The 17,500-nt window shown below is 48.4% G+C and overlaps 1 protein-coding gene and 1 long non-coding RNA gene across 3 annotated transcripts in view; one reads left to right on the top strand and one right to left on the bottom strand.

The window, feature by feature from the left end:
* LOC124037472 (anoctamin-9) overlaps positions 1–17,500 on the top strand; it is a 190,882-nt gene that overhangs the window by 78,081 nt on the left and 95,301 nt on the right. The window lies entirely within an intron of this gene.
* On the bottom strand, positions 9,866–17,484 carry LOC124037473. Of its 2 annotated transcripts, none has more exons than XR_006839197.1 (2): positions 17,455–17,484; positions 9,866–10,598 (listed from the first exon to the last, which is right to left on the bottom strand). It is a non-coding gene; the product is annotated as an uncharacterized LOC124037473 (long non-coding RNA). The 2 variants fall into 2 exon arrangements; XR_006839196.1 differs by lacking the exon at positions 17,455–17,484 and adding an exon at positions 14,992–15,036.

Below are 17,500 nucleotides of genomic sequence, written 5' to 3'. Positions count from 1 at the left end.
CAGGATGTGTCTGATAACAGGATGTGTCTGGTAACAGGATGTGTAATTAAAAGCACGAGCTTGCACACACCCAGAGAAAATGATTTAGTGGTGCTGACTAACGGTGAATAAACTGTAAGTTACAAAAAAAAAAAAGTATATATATATATATATAAAAACACCCAGTAATTTATTGGGTAAAACACCAACGTTTTGGCATCACCGTGCCTTGATGTGTCAACAATCAGCTGCTAGGTAAGAGTAGTCAGCAGTCCACACACCAAGTAGGCTACCGGGAAGACAGACAGCACGTATAGTATATGGCCCCAGCTAGGAAAAAGACACATGACAGATAGACACAGATTATACTTCACTACTCCCGGAGATATCAAGAGTCCTCTAACTATAGAATGAAGTACTAAAATGATATGTTTAGATAACCTATGCAGAAAAATGTACATTTTCTTCAGAGAAATAGGCATAATGATCTCGTGATCTTCCTGTCTGGGATCATGCCTCAGGACTACCTGGCATGATGACTCCTTGCTGTCCCCAGTCCACCTGGCCGTGCTGCTGCTCCAGTGTCAACTGTTCTGCCTGCGGCCATGGAACCCTGACCTGTTCACCGGATGTGCTACCTGTCCCAGACCTGCTGTTTTCAACTCTCTAGAGACAGCAGGAGTGGTAGAGATACTCTTAATGATCGGCTATGAAAAGATAACTAACATTTACTCCTGAGGTGTTGACCTGTTGCATCCTCGACAACTACTGTGATTATTACTATTTGACCCTGCTGGTCATTTATGAACATTTGAACATCTTGGCCATGTTCTGTTATGATCTCCACCCAGTACAGCCAGAAGAGGACTGGCCACCCCTCATAGCCTGGTTCCTCTCTAGGTTTCTACCTAGGTTTTGGGCTTTCTAGGGAGTTTTTCCTAGCCACCGTGATTCTACACCTGCATTGCTTGCTGTTTGGGGTTTTGGGCTGGGTTTCTGTACAGCACTTTGAGATATCAGCTGATTTAAGAAGGGCTATATAAATATAAACATTTGATTTGATAATGATGACCGAGTTTACCCATATGAGGAAGCAGGAAGAACTGTTTGGATTGGCCATATGGGCATCATATCAACTCTCTCTCCCCCTCTCTCTCTCTTCCCATCACTCTCCCCCTCTTTCTCTCTCTTCCCATCACTCTCCCCCTCTCTCTCTTTCCCATCACTCTCCCCCTCTCTCTCTCTCCCATCACTCTCCCCCTCTTTCTCTCTCTTCCCATCACTCTCCCCCTCTCTCTCTCTCTTCCCATCACTCTCCCCTCTCTCTCTCTCTTTCCCATCACTCTCCCCCTCTCTCTCTTCTTCCCATCACTCTCCCCCTCTTTCTCTCTCTTCCCATCACTCTCCCCTCTCTCTCTCTTCCCATCACTCTCCCCCTCTTTCTCTCTCTCCCCTCTCTCTTCCCATCACTCTCCCCCTCTCTCTCTCTCTTCCCATCACTCTCCCCTCTCTCTCTCTCTTCCCATCACTCTCCCCTCTCTTCTTCCCATCACTCTCCCCCTCTTTCTCTCTCTCCCATCACTCTCCCCCCTCTATTCATCTCACTCTCCCCTCTCTCTCTCTCTTCCCATCACTCTCCCCCTCTCTCTCTCTCTTCCCATCACTCTCCCCCTCTCTCTCTCTCTTCCCATCACTCTGCCCCTCTTTCTCTCTCTTCCCATCACTCTCCCCTCTCTCTCTCTCTCTTCCCATCACTCTCCCCCTCTCTCACTCTCCCCCTCTCTCTCTCTCTTCCCATCACTCTCCCCTCTCTCACTCTCCCCTCTCTCTCTCTTCCCATCACTCTCCCCCTCTCTCACTCTCCCCTCTCTCTCTCTCTTCCCAACACTCTCCCTCTCTCTCTCTCTCTTCCCAACACTCTCCCTCTCTCTCTCCCATCACTCTCCCCCTCTCTCTCTCTCTTCCCATCACTCTCCCCCTCTCTCTCTCTCCCATCACTCTCCCCCTCTCTCTCTTCCCATCACTCTCCCCCTCTTTCTCTCTCTTCCCATCACTCTCCCCTCTCTCTCTCTCTTCCCATCACTCTCCCCTCTCTCTCTCTCTTCCCATCACTCTCCCCCTCTCTCTCTCTTCCCATCACTCTCCCCCTCTCTCTCTTCCCATCACTCTCCCCTCTCTCTCTTCCCCATCACTCTCCCCCTCTCTCTCTCTCTTCCCATCACTCTCCCCTCTTTCTCTCTCTTCCCATCACTCTCCCCTCTTTCTCTCTCTCCCCTCTCTCTCTCTCTTCCCATCACTCTCCCCCTCTCTCTCTCTCTCCCCCTCTCTCTCTCTCTCTCCCCCTCTCTCTCTCTTCCCATCACTCTCCCCCTCTCTCTCTCTCTCCCCCTCTCTCTCTTTCCCATCACTCTCCCTCTCTCTCTCTCTCTCTCTCTCTCTTCCCATCACTCTCCCTCTCTCTCTCTCTCCCCTCTCTCTCTCTTCCCATCACTCTCCCCCTCTCTCTCTCTCTCCCCTCTCTCTCTCTTTCCCATCACTCTCCCCCTCTCTCTCTCTCTCCCCCTCTTTCTCTCTCTCTCCCTCTCTCTCTCTCTTCCCATCACTCTCCCCCTCTCTCTCTCTCTCCCTCTTTCTCTCTCTCCCCCTCTCTCTCTCTTCCCATCACTCTCCCTCTCTCTCTCTCTCTCCCAACACTCTCCCCCTCTCTCTCTCTCTTCCCAACACTCCCCCTCTCTCTCTTCCCATCACTCTCCCCCTCTCTCTCTCTTCCCATCACTCTCCCCCTCTCTCTCTCTCTTCCCATCACTCTCCCCCTCTCTCTCTCTCCCATCACTCTCCCCCTCTCTCTCTCTCCCTCTTTCTCCCCCTCTCTCTCTCTTCCCATCACTCTCCCCCTCTTTCTCTCTCTTCCCATCACTCTCCCCCTCTCTCTCTCTCTTCCCATCACTCTCCCCCTCTCTCTCTCTCTTCCCATCACTCTCCCCCTCTCTCTCTCTCTTCCCATCACTCTCCCCCTCTTTCTCTCTCTTCCCATCACTCTCCCCCTCTCTCTCTCTTCCCATCACTCTCCCCCTCTTTCTCTCTCTCCCCCTCTCTCTTCCCATCACTCTCCCCCTCTCTCTCTCTCTTCCCATCACTCTCCCCTCTCTCTCTCTCTTCCCATCACTCTCCCCCTCTCTCTCTCTTCCCATCACTCTCCCCCTCTTTCTCTCTCTTCCCATCACTCTCCCCTCTATTCATCTCACTCTCCCCTCTCTCTCTTCCCCATCACTCTCCCCTCTCTCTCTCTCTTCCCATCACTCTCCCCCTCTCTCTCTTCTTCCCATCACTCTGCCCCTCTTTCTCTCTCTCTTCCCATCACTCTCCCCCTCTCTCTCTCTCTTCCCATCACTCTCCCCTCTCTCACTCTCCCCCTCTCTCTCTCTCTTCCCATCACTCTCCCCTCTCTCTCCTCTCCCTCTCTCTCTCTCTTCCCATCACTCTCCCCTCTCTCACTCTCCCCCTCTCTCTCTCTCTTCCCAACACTCTCCCTCTCTCTCTCTTCCCCAACACTCTCCCTCTCTCTCTCTTCCCATCACTCTCCCCTCTCTCTCTCTCTTCCCATCACTCTCCCCCTCTCTCTCTCTCTTCCCATCACTCTCCCCCTCTCTCTCTCCCATCACTCTCCCCCTCTTTCTCTCTCTTCCCATCACTCTCCCCTCTCTCTCTCTCTTCCCATCACTCTCCCCCTCTCTCTCTCTCTTCCCATCACTCTCCCCCTCTCTCTCTCTCTTCCCATCACTCTCCCCCTCTCTCTCTCTCTTCCCATCACTCTCCCCCTCTCTCTCTCTTCCCATCACTCTCCCCCTCTCTCTCTTCTTCCCATCACTCTCCCCCTCTTTCTCTCTCTTCCCATCACTCTCCCCCTCTTTCTCTCTCTCCCCTCTCTCTCTCTCTTCCCATCACTCTCCCCCTCTCTCTCTCTCTCCCCCTCTCTCTCTCTCTCCCCCTCTCTCTCTCTTCCCATCACTCTCCCCCTCTCTCTCTCTCTCCCCCTCTCTCTCTCTTCCCATCACTCTCCCCCTCTCTCTCTCTCTCCCCCTCTCTCTCTCTTCCCATCACTCTCCCCCTCTCTCTCTCTCTCCCCCTCTCTCTCTCTTCCCATCACTCTCCCCCTCTCTCTCTCTCTCCCCCTCTCTCTCTCTTCCCATCACTCTCCCCCTCTCTCTCTCTCCCCCTCTCTTCTCTCTCTCCCCCTCTCTCTCTCTTTCCCATCACTCTCCCCCTCTCTCTCTCTCTCCCCTCTTTCTCTCTCTCCCCCTCTCTCTCTCTTCCCATCACTCTCCCTCTCTCTCTCTCTCTTCCCAACACTCTCCCCCTCTCTCTCTCTCTTCCCAACACTCCCCCTCTCTCTCTCTTCCCATCACTCTCCCCCTCTCTCTCTCTTCCCATCACTCCCCCTCTCTCTCTCTCTTCCCATCACTCTCCCCTCTTCTCTCTTCCCATCACTCTCCCCTCTCTCTCTCTCTCCCCCTCTTTCTCCCCCTCTCTCTCTCTTCCCATCACTCTCCTCTCTCTCTCTCTCTCTTCTCAACACTCTCCCCCTCTCTCTCTCTTCCCATCACTCTCCCCCTCTTTCTCTCTCTTCCCATCACTCTCCCTCTCTCTCTCTTCCCATCACTCTCCCCCTTTTCTCTCTCTTCCCATCACTCTCCCCCTCTTTCTCTCTCTTCCCATCACTCTCCCCTCTCTCTCTCTCTTCCCATCACTCTCCCTCTCTCTCTCTTCCCATCACTCTCCCCCTCTTTCTCTCTCTTCCCATCACTCTCCCCCTCTTTCTCTCTCTTCCCATCACTCTCCCCCTCTCTCTCTCCCCCATCACTCTCCCCCTCTCTCTCTCTCTTCCCATCACTCTCCCCCTCTCTCTCTCTTCCCATCACTCTCCCCCTCTTTCTCTCTCTCTTCCCATCACTCTCCCCCTCTCTCTCTTCCCATCACTCTCCCCCTCTTTCTCTCTCTTCCCATCACTCTCCCCCTCTATTCATCTCACTCTCCCCCTCTTTCTCTCTCTTCCCATCACTCTCCCCCCTCTATTCATCTCACTCTCCCCCTCTTTCTCTCTCTCTTCCCATCACTCTCTTTCTCTCTCCCCCTCTTTCTCTCTCTCTTTCCCATCACTCTGCCCCCTCTTTCTCTCTCTCCCCCTCTCTCTCTCTTTCCCATCACTCTCCCCCTCTCTCTCTCTCTCCCCTCTCTCTCCCCCCTCTCTCTCTCTTCCCATCACTCTCCCCCTCTCTCTCTCTCTCCCCCTCTCTCTCTCTTCCCATCACTCTCCCCTCTCTCTCTTTCCCATCACTCTCCCCTCTCTCTCTCTCTCCCCTCTCTCTCTTTCCCATCACTCTCCCCCTCTTTCTCTCTCTCCCCCTCTCTCTCCCCATCACTCTCCCTCTCTCTCTCTCTCCCCCTCTTTCTCTCTCTCCCCTCTCTCTCTCTTCCCATCACTCTCCCTCTCTCTCTCTCTCTTCCCAACACTCTCCCCCCTCTCTCTCTCTCTTCCCATCACTCTCCCCCTCTCTCTCTCTTCCCATCACTCTCCCCTCTCTCTCTTTCCCATCACTCTCCCCCTCTCTCTCTCTTCCCATCACTCTCCCCCTCTCTCTCTCTTCCCATCACTCTCCCCCTCTTTCTCTCTTCCCATCACTCTCCCCCTCTCTCTCTCTTCCCATCACTCTCCCCCTCTCTCTCTCTCCCCCCTCTCTCTCTCTCCCCCTCTCTCTCTCTTCCCATCACTCTCCCTCTCTCTCTCTCTCTCCCAACACTCTCCCCTCTTTCTCTCTCTCTTCCCAACACTCTCCCCCTCTCTCTCTCTCTCTTCCCAACACTCTCCCCTCTTTCTCTCTCTCCCTCTCTCTCTCTCCCATCACTCTCTATCCATCTCTCTCTCTTCCCATCACTCTCCCCCTCTCTCTCTTCCCATCACTCTCCCCCTCTCTCTCTCTTCCCATCACTCTCCCCTCTCTCTTTCCCATCACTCTCCCCCTCTCTCTCTCTTCCCATCACTCTCCCCCTCTTTCTCTCTCTCTTCCCATCACTCTCCCCCTCTTTCTCTCCCCCATCACTCTCCCCCTCTTTCTCTCTCTTCCCATCACTCTCCCCCTCTCTCTCTCTTCCCATCACTCTCCCCCTCTCTCTCTTCCCATCACTCTCCCCCTCTTTCTCTCTCTTCCCATCACTCTCCCCCTCTTTCTCTCTCTTCCCATCACTCTCCCCCTCTTTCTCTTTCCCTCTCTCCCCCTCTCTCTCTCTTCCCATCACTCTCCCCCTCTCTCTCTCTTCCCATCACTCTCCCCTCTTTCTCTCTCTCCCCCTCTCTTTCTCTCTTCCCATCACTCTCCCCCTCTTTCTCTCTCTTCCCATCACTCTCCCCCTCTCTCTCTCTCTTCCCAACACTCTCCCTCTCTCTCTCTTCCCATCACTCTCCCCCTCTCTCTCTCTTCCCATCACTCTCCCCTCTCTCTCTCTCTCTCCCCCTCTCTCTCTTCCCATCACTCTCCCCCTTTCTCTCTCTCCCCCTCTCTCTCTCTCCCCCTCTCTCTTTCTCTCCCCTCTCTTCTTCCCATCACTCTCCCCCTCTTTCTCTCTCTCTTCCCATCACTCTCCCCTCTCTCTTCCCATCACTCTCCCCTCTTTCTCTCTCTTCCCATCACTCTCCCCCTCTTTCTCTCTCTCTTCCCATCACTCTCCCCCTCTTTCTCGCTCTTCCCATCACTCTCCCCCTCTCTCTCTCCCATCACTCTCCCCTCTCTCACTCTCCCCCTCTCTCTCTCTCCCAACACTCTCCCTCTCTCTCTCTCTCTTCCCAACACTCTCCCCTCTCTCTCTCTTTCCCATCACTCTCCCCCTCTTTCTCTCTCTTCCCATCACTCTCCCCCTCTTTCTCTCTCTTCCCATCACTCTCCCCCTCTTTCTCTCTCTCTTCCCATCACTCTCCCCCTCTCTCTCTTCCCATCACTCTCCCCCTCTTTCTCTCTCCCCCATCTCTCTCTTCCCATCACTCTCCCCTCTCTCTCTCTCTCTCTCCTCTCTCTCTTCCCATCACTCTCCCCTCTCTCTCTCTCTCTCTCTCTCTCTCTTCCCATCACTCTCCCCCCTCTCTCTCTCTTCCCATCACTCTCCCCTCTTTCTCTCTCTTCCCATCACTCTCTCCCCCTTTTCTCTCTCTTCCCATCACTCTCCCCCTCTATTCATCTCTCTCTCCCCTTTCTCTCTCTTCCCATCACTCTCTCTCTCTCTCCCCCTCTTTCTCTCTCTCTTCCCATCACTCTGCCCCTCTTTCTCTCTTCCCATCACTCTCCCCCTTTTCTCTCTCTCCCCTCTATCCATCTCTCTCTTCCCATCACTCTGCCCCTCTTTCTCTCTCCCCTCTATCCATCTCTCTCTTCCCATCACTCTCCCCCTCTTTCTCTCTCTTCCCATCACTCTCCCCCTTTCTCTCTCTCTTCCCATCACTCTGCCCCTCTTTCTCTCTCTCCCCCTCTTTTCGCTCTCCCTCTCTATCCATCTCTCTCTCTTCCCATCACTCTCTCCCTCTCTCTCTTCCCATCACTCTCTCCCTCTTTCTCTCTCTCTCCCCCTCTTTCTCTATCCATCTCTTTCTCTCTCCCTCCCTCTCCTCCAATCAGTAGGCCTATTTCCATTAGAAAGAGTATTCTGCATATCAATCCCTTTAAAGCTCTAATTAAAAAGCTGCTATATATTCACTCTGCCTCCCTGCCTGCTTTCGTCAGTGAGCTGGAAGTACGCAGGTTGTCCCTCTGGTACCCTGGTGGGCGAGGGTCCGGGCCTGCTTCTGGGAAGCAAATTAGTTCATTGTTAGGAGAGGACTAGGGGGCCTTTCATCTGGGAGGGGGCTGCATCCTAAATAGCACACTATTCCCCAATGTAGTACACTACTTTTTGGCCAGAACCCTACGGGATCGTGGTCTAAAGTAGTGCACTACATAGGGAATAGTGTGCTATTTGAGAGAGGAGTGATTGTCATCCTCTGTGTCGTCATCACCGGCCTCTCAGTGCTCCTAAGAAAGGAGGCCTCGATGCAGGTACAGTGACCCTCTTTTGGTGGTCACTCATCCTCGTCGTTCCGAGGGCAAAGAAATATCCATTTGGCCGCAATTTTGTGATTGTTTCCTGAAACATAAATATGAATTTTTTTAAATATCACATGAAGTGTGTTTTTCCTCTGTTTAAAAAATAAATAAAAAATAACTCAGAAAAAACAAGATTGAACGTAATTCTGTGATTCTTATATTTTATGTTATATTTATATTATTTCTTATTCTTGTTTCCTAAAGCATGAATGGAAAGACGCAAACAGAAAGTTAACTAATAAACAGCATGAAATCTTACCGACATGTCATAACACACACACACACACACACACACACACACACACACACACACACACACACACACACACACACACACACACACACACACACACACACACACACACACACACACACACACACACATGTATTGATGTCTAGGCAGCTTTCCACGGACCCAGGTTTATTTGACAAGAGACGTCACCCCCCCCAAAAAATGACTGCGATATCTTACGGAGATGTCAGATATAGGAGACGTGTTTAAAGATCGCTAACATTTTATCTTTTCTACAGTGCCGGATTTGACTTTTGTCTAAACTTTCTTTATTACAACAAATGATGGAAATAAATTAATTTAGAATAAAATGATTTTTATTTTCTTCAAATAATTAATAATAAACTATGAAGCTCAACTACACATTTATTTCTAAATCAAATTTGTTCAATTATACAAATTTTTCCTTGCAGTATCCTAGTCCCGACTCTCATTGGCTGAATCGTTTCGCCTTGCTTTTCTGATTGGCTGGAAGCCAGTTTCACCATCCAATTATTTCAGATTTACAGGAGTGCAAATTTCACCATGGCGATACGTTGGAACATGAGAATGATTAGAATATTGCAAATATGAATCAAGTTTTTGGATTCTATACATGCTGGGTTTTGCAGGCTACCGAAGACATGAAACCAATTAGGTTGGGAGGCATACCGGCTGGCTGTCGCCAATTTGTTAACGAGCAATTTGCCTAAAATGGGTGATGGGAACACTTTCAACCACTTCATTTTTATTAGACTTTGTAGGTTTTTGAGAAAAAGTTTTTCAAAATAATAAATAGATTTTTTGGTATGAAGTCATTAAACAGCCACCACTAACATTGAGTGGCTGCTGCCAACACACTGACCCAACTCCAGCCATTTTAATAATGGGAATTGATGGGAAATGATGTAAATATATCACTAGCCACTTTAAACAATGCTACCTTATATAATGTTTACATACCCTACATTATTCATCTCATATGCATACGTATATACTGTACTCTACATCATCGACTGCATCCTTATGTAACACATGTATCACTAGCCACTTTAACTATGCCACTTTGTTTACTTTGTCTACACACTCATCTCATATGTATATACTGTACTCGATACCATCTACTGTATGCTGCTCTGTACCATCACTCATTCATATATCCTTATGTACATATTCTTTATCCCCTTACACTGTGTATAAGACAGTAGTTTTGGAACTGTTAGTTAGATTACTTGTTGGTTATTACTGCATTGTCGGAACTAGAAGCACAAGCATTACGCTACACTCGCATGAACATCTGCTAACCATGTGTATGTGACAAATAACATTGGATTTCATTTATATACAGCTGTTTATTAAATCGACAAGACAGTTATATTGAAACACACCCCAGCAGGCAAATGTCAAATCTATTTTCTTTGTGAACTTCCTAAACGTCTACAAAAAAAGTTCATGGAAACTGATCGTCCAAATCTGCTGACACAAAATGTCCAAGTGAATATTTCATATCTTTATTAAAAACAGCAACAAGTTGACTGGGTAAATAAGTCCATTCAATTATCTGTTATGAGCTGGAAAAAGCTCTCCTTGTCTACAGACTGACAGAAACATGACTGCAAAATGGTGATAACTTTCCCCAAAATTAACATGTTTTCCCAGAAATCCCGGGTGGAGGTTCTCTGGAATCAGGAGGGATTAAGCAGGAAATCAGGAGCAGGATTTCTGGAATACCCGGGAACGTGAGGAACGTTAGCATCATTTTGCAACCCAACATTGAAAAATACAGTAGGACCACATTGGAATATACAATGTAATGATCCTTTTCTAGCCACATAAGAGATATTACTACTTGTTTAAAACATGATATCAAATAACAATACCATTTTATTTTAAACAAGTTAAACAAACAAATAATTGTGTTTTATCTTCTTTCCCCCCCTTTCCATTTGTAAAGACCCTGATCTACAAAACAAAACATTAAAACAGTGGACACCATTTCATGTTTTTCACAGTACAGTCCAAGTGTATTGGTATACAACCTCTCTGTATGCCCAGTGTGGTAGTCCATGGATATAACAGGATCCACTGTGGATACCTGAGTCTGGAGAAGGAAGAGGAGAGCTCGTGGATCAGCTTGGGCTGACGGAGACGGGAAATTCCTTTCTCACTGTGTCTGCCAGCTGGGGATCAGCCTCCGACAACATGAAGACCAGGTGTTGTACCTATACAGGTGATTTAGGCTTGGTTATGACAACATGAAGACCAGGTGTTGTACCTATACAGGTGATTTAGGCTTGGTTATGACAACATGAAGACCAGGTGTTGTACCTATACAGGTGATGTAGGCTTGGTTATGACAACATGAAGACCAGGTGTTGTACCTATACAGGTGATGTAGGCTTGGTTATGACAACATGAAGACCAGGTGTTGTACCTATACAGGTGATGTAGGCTTGGTTATGACAACATGAAGACCAGGTGTTGTACCTATACAGGTGATGTAGGCTTGGTTATGACAACATGAAGACCAGGTGTTGTACCTATACAGGTGATTTAGGCTTGGTTATGACAACATGAAGACCAGGTGTTGTACCTCTACAGAGGGTTAGTTATGACAACATGAAGACCAGGTGTTGTACCTATACAGGTGATGTAGGCTTGGTTATGACAACATGAAGACCAGGTGTTGTACCTATACAGGTGATGTAGGCTTGGTTATGACAACATGAAGACCAGGTGTTGTACCTCTACAGAGGGTTAGTTATGACAACATGAAGACCAGGTGTTGTACCTATACAGGTGATTTAGGCTTGGTTATGACAACATGAAGACCAGGTGTTGTACCTCTACAGAGGGTTAGTTATGACAACATGAAGACCAGGTGTTGTACCTATACAGGTGATGTAGGCTTGGTTATGACAACATGAAGACCAGGTGTTGTACCTATACAGGTGATGTAGGCTTGGTTATGACAACATGAAGACCAGGTGTTGTACCTATACAGGTGATGTAGGCTTGGTTATGACAACATGAAGACCAGGTGTTGTACCTATACAGGTGATGTAGGCTTGGTTATGACAACATGAAGACCAGGTGTTGTACCTCTACAGAAGGTTAGTTATGACAACATGAAGACCAGGTGTTGTACCTATACAGGTGATGTAGGCTTGGTTATGACAACATGAAGACCAGGTGTTGTACCTCTACAGAGGGTTAGTTATGACAACATGAAGACCAGGTGTTGTACCTCTACAGAGGGTTAGTTATGACAACATGAAGACCAGGTGTTGTAGCTCTACAGAGGGTTAGTTATGACAACATGAAGACCAGGTGTTGTACCTCTACAGAGGGTTAGTTATGACAACATGAAGACCAGGTGTTGTACCTCTACAGAGGGTTAGTTATGACAACATGAAGACCAGGTGTTGTACCTCTACAGAGGGTTAGTTATGACAACATGAAGACCAGGTGTTGTACCTCTACAGAGGGTTAGTTATGACAACATGAGGACCAGGTGTTGTACCTATACAGGTGATGTAGGCTTGGTTATGACAACATGAAGACCAGGTGTTGTACCTCTACAGAGGGTTAGTTATGACAACATGAAGACCAGGTGTTGTACCTATACAGGTGATTTAGGCTTGGTTATGACAACATGAAGACCAGGTGTTGTACCTCTACAGAGGGTTAGTTATGACAACATGAAGACCAGGTGTTGTACCTATACAGGTGATGTAGGCTTGGTTATGACAACATGAAGACCAGGTGTTGTACCTCTACAGAGGGTTAGTTATGACAACATGAAGACCAGGTGTTGTACCTATACAGGTGATGTAGGCTTGGTTATGACAACATGAAGACCAGGTGTTGTACCTCTACAGAGGGTTAGTTATGACAACATGAAGACCAGGTGTTGTACCTATACAGGTGATGTAGGCTTGGTTATGACAACATGAAGACCAGGTGTTGTACCTATACAGAGGGTTAGTTATGACAACATGAAGACCAGGTGTTGTACCTATACAGAGGGTTAGTTATGACAACATGAAGACCAGGTGTTGTACCTCTACAGAGGGTTAGTTATGACAACATGAAGACCAGGTGTTGTACCTATACAGGTGATGTAGGCTTGGTTATGACAACATGAAGACCAGGTGTTGTACCTCTACAGAGGGTTAGTTATGACAACATGAAGACCAGGTGTTGTACCTCTACAGAGGGTTAGTTATGACAACATGAAGACCAGGTGTTGTACCTCTACAGAGGGTTAGTTATGACAACATGAAGACCAGGTGTTGTACCTATACAGAGGGTTAGTTATGACAACATGAAGACCAGGTGTTGTACCTATACAGGTGATGTAGGCTTGGTTATGACAACATGAAGACCAGGTGTTGTACCTATACAGGTGATGTAGGCTTGGTTATGACAACATGAAGACCAGGTGTTGTACCTCTACAGAGGGTTAGTTATGACAACATGAAGACCAGGTGTTGTACCTCTACAGAGGGTTAGTTATGACAACATGAAGACCAGGTGTTGTACCTATACAGAGGGTTAGTTATGACAACATGAAGACCAGGTGTTGTACCTCTACAGGTGATGTAGGCTTGGTTATGACAACATGAAGACCAGGTGTTGTACCTCTACAGAGGGTTAGTTATGACAACATGAAGACCAGGTGTTGTACCTATACAGGTGATTTAGGCTTGGTTATGACAACATGAAGACCAGGTGTTGTACCTCTACAGAGGGTTAGTTATGACAACATGAAGACCAGGTGTTGTACCTATACAGGTGATGTAGGCTTGGTTATGACAACATGAAGACCAGGTGTTGTACCTATACAGGTGATGTAGGCTTGGTTATGACAACATGAAGACCAGGTGTTGTACCTATACAGGTGATGTAGGCTTGGTTATGACAACATGAAGACCAGGTGTTGTACCTCTACAGAGGGTTAGTTATGACAACATGAAGACCAGGTGTTGTACCTCTACAGAGGGTTAGTTATGACAACATGAAGACCAGGTGTTGTACCTATACAGAGGGTTAGTTATGACAACATGAAGACCAGGTGTTGTACCTCTACAGGTGATGTAGGCTTGGTTATGACAACATGAAGACCAGGTGTTGTACCTCTACAGAGGGTTAGTTATGACAACATGAAGACCAGGTGTTGTACCTATACAGGTGATTTAGGCTTGGTTATGACAACATGAAGACCAGGTGTTGTACCTCTACAGGTGATGTAGGCTTGGTTATGACAACATGAAGACCAGGTGTTGTACCTATACAGAGGGTTAGTTATGACAACATGAAGACCAGGTGTTGTACCTCTACAGGTGATGTAGGCTTGGTTATGACAACATGAAGACCAGGTGTTGTACCTCTACAGAGGGTTAGTTATGACAACATGAAGACCAGGTGTTGTACCTATACAGGTGATTTAGGCTTGGTTATGACAACATGAAGACCAGGTGTTGTACCTATACAGAGGGTTAGTTATGACAACATGAAGACCAGGTGTTGTACCTATACAGGTGATGTAGGCTTGGTTATGACAACATGAAGACCAGGTGTTGTACCTATACAGAGGGTTAGTTATGACAACATGAAGACCAGGTGTTGTACCTCTACAGAGGGTTAGTTATGACAACATGAAGACCAGGTGTTGTACCTCTACAGAGGGTTAGTTATGACAACATGAAGACCAGGTGTTGTACCTCTACAGGTGATGTAGGCTTGGTTATGACAACATGAAGACCAGGTGTTGTACCTCTACAGAGGGTTAGTTATGACAACATGAAGACCAGGTGTTGTACCTCTACAGAGGGTTAGTTATGACAACATGAAGACCAGGTGTTGTACCTCTACAGAGGGTTAGTTATGACAACATGAAGACCAGGTGTTGTACCTCTACAGAGGGTTAGTTATGACAACATGAAGACCAGGTGTTGTACCTCTACAGAGGGTTAGTTATGACAACATGAAGACCAGGTGTTGTACCTCTACAGAGGGTTAGTTATGACAACATGAAGACCAGGTGTTGTACCTCTACAGGTGATGTAGGCTTGGTTATGACAACATGAAGACCAGGTGTTGTACCTCTACAGAGGGTTAGTTATGACAACATGAAGACCAGGTGTTGTACCTCTACAGAGGGTTAGTTATGACAACATGAAGACCAGGTGTTGTACCTCTACAGAGGGTTAGTTATGACAACATGAAGACCAGGTGTTGTACCTATACAGAGGGTTAGTTATGACAACATGAAGACCAGGTGTTGTAGCTCTACAGAGGGTTAGTTATGACAACATGAAGACCAGGTGTTGTACCTATACAGGTGATGTAGGCTTGGTTATGACAACATCCACTCACACCGGGAGGAAGTGCGAGGGCGTGGTGGAAACCACGTTTCCAGAGAACAAGTGACATCACAGACAAAGACAACATGTAAAACTGGAAACAAACTCTTATTGACCTGACTGAGTATCACAGCGATGCCACCACAATGTTCACGCTGTGCTGTCCCCACTGACATCTATATATAGGAGCCTCTGTTTGTCAGACACAGTGGACATTACGTGCACATTGTAAAGAGGGAGAACTTACGGCAGGGCTGAACTGGGGGAGCATAGAGCCTACTGCTGTCAGACAGTGGACATTAAAGAGGGAGAACGGCAGGGCTGAACAGCATTGTAAAGAGGTAAAGAGAACTTACGGCAGGGCTGAACTGGGGGAGCATAGAGCCTACTGCTGTCAGACAGACATTACGTGCACATTGTAAAGAGGGAGAACTTACGGCAGGGCTGAACTGGGGGAGCATAGAGCCTACTGCTGTCAGATGAGTGGACATTACGTGCACATTGTAAAGAGGGAGAACTTACGGCAGGGCTGAACTGGGGGAGCATAGAGCCTACTGCTGTCAGACAGTGGACATTACGTGCACATTGTAAAGAGGGAGAACTTACAGCAGGGCTGAACTGGGGGAGCATAGAGCCTACTGCTGTCAGACAGTGGACATTACGTGCACATTGTAAAGAGGGAGAACTTACGGCAGGGCTGAACTGGGGGAGCATAGAGCCTACTGCTGTCAGACAGTGGACATTACGTGCACATTGTAAAGAGGGGAGAACTTACGGCAGGGCTGAACTGGGGGAGCATAGAGCCTACTGCTGTCAGACAGTGGACATTACGTGCACATTGTAAAGAGGGGAGAACTTACAGCAGGGCTGAACTGGGGGAGCATAGAGCCTACTGCTGTCAGACAGTGGACATTACGTGCACATTGTAAAGAGGGAGAACTTACGGCAGGGCTGAACTGGGGGAGCATAGAGCCTACTGCTGTCAGACAGTGGACATTACGTGCACATTGTAAAGAGGGAGAACTTACGGCAGGGCTGAACTGGGGGAGCATAGAGCCTACTGCTGTCAGACAGTGGACTTACGGCAGGCTGAACTGGGGGAGCATAGAGCCTACTGCTGTCAGACATTGTTGTAAAGAGGGAGAACTTACGGCAGGGCTGAACTGGGGAGATAGAGCCTACTGCTGTCAGACAGGTGGACATTACGTGCACATTGTAAAGAGGAGAACTTACGGCAGGGGCTGAACTGGGGGAGCATAGAGCCTACTGTCAGACAGTGGATATTACGTGCACATTGTAAAGAGGGGAACTTACGGCAGGGCTGAACTGGGGGAGCATAGAGCCCACTGCTGTCAGACAGTGGACATTACGTGCAATATTGTAAAGAGGGAGAACTTACAGCAGGGCTGAACTGGGGGAGCATAGGAGCCTACTGCTGTCAGACAGTGGATATTACGTGCACATTGTAAAGAGGGAGAACTTACAGCAGGGCTGAACTGGGGGGAGCATAGCCTACTGCTGTCAGACAGTGGACATGCACATTGTAAAGAGGGAGAACTTACGGCAGGGCTGAACTGGGGGAGCATAGAGCCTACTGCTGTCAGACAGTGACATTACGTGCACATTGTAAAGAGGGAGAACTTACAGCAGGGCTGAACTGGGGGAGCATAGAGCCTACTGCTGTCAGACAGTGGACATTACGTGCACATTGTAAAGAGGGAGAACTTACGGCAGGGCTGAACTGGGGGAGCATAGGAGCTTACTGCTGTCAGACAGTGGACATTACGTGTACATTGTAAAGAGGGAGAACTTTACGCAGGGCTGAACTGGGGGAGCATAGAGCTCACTGGTCAGACAGTGACATGCATTACGGCAGGGCTGAACTGGGGAGCATAGAGCCTTACTGCTGTCAGACAGTGGACATTACGTGCACATTGTAAAGAGGGAGAACTTACGGCAGGGCTGAACTGGGGGGAGCATAGAGCCTACTGCTGTCAGACAGTGGACATTACGTGCACATTGTAAAGAGGGGAACTTACGGCAGGGCTGAACTGGGGAGCATAGAGCCTACTGCTGTCAGACAGTGGACATTACGTGTACATTGTAAAGAGGGAGAACTTACGGCAGGGCTGAACTGGGGGAGCATACAGCCTACTGCTGTCAGACAGTGGACATTACGTGCACATTGTAAAGAGGGGAGAACTTACGGGCAGGGCTGAACTGGGGGAGCATAGAGCCTACTGGTCAGACAGTGGACATTACGTGCACATTGTAAAGAGGGAGAACTTACGGCAGGGCTGAACTGGGGGAGCATAGAGCCTACTGCTGTCAGACAGTGGACATTACGTGCACATTGTAAAGAGGGAGAACTTACGGCAGGGCTGAACTGGGGGAGCATAGAGCCTACTGCTGCTCAGACAGTGGACATTACGTGCACATTGTAAAGAGGGAGAGTCTCACGGCAGGGCTGAACTAGGGAGCATAGAGCCTACTGCTGTCAGACAGTGGATATTACTGCACATTGTAAAGAGGGGAGAACTTTACGGCAGGGCTGAACTGGGGGAGCATAGAGCCTACTGCCATCAGACAGTGGATATTACGTGCACATTGTAAAGAGGAGAACTTACGGCAGGGCTGAACTGGGGGAGCAGAGCCTACTGCTGTCAGACAGTGGACATTACGTGCACATTGTAAAGAGGGGAGAACTTACGGCAGGGCTGAACTGGGGGAGCATAGAGCCTACTGCTGTCAGACAG

Source organism: Oncorhynchus gorbuscha, linkage group LG06 (assembly GCF_021184085.1).
Source record: "Oncorhynchus gorbuscha isolate QuinsamMale2020 ecotype Even-year linkage group LG06, OgorEven_v1.0, whole genome shotgun sequence".
Lineage (NCBI taxonomy): Eukaryota > Metazoa > Chordata > Actinopteri > Salmoniformes > Salmonidae > Oncorhynchus > Oncorhynchus gorbuscha.
The sequence above is the reverse complement of the archived record's forward strand: the minus strand, read 5'-3'. Positions and strand labels throughout refer to the sequence as shown.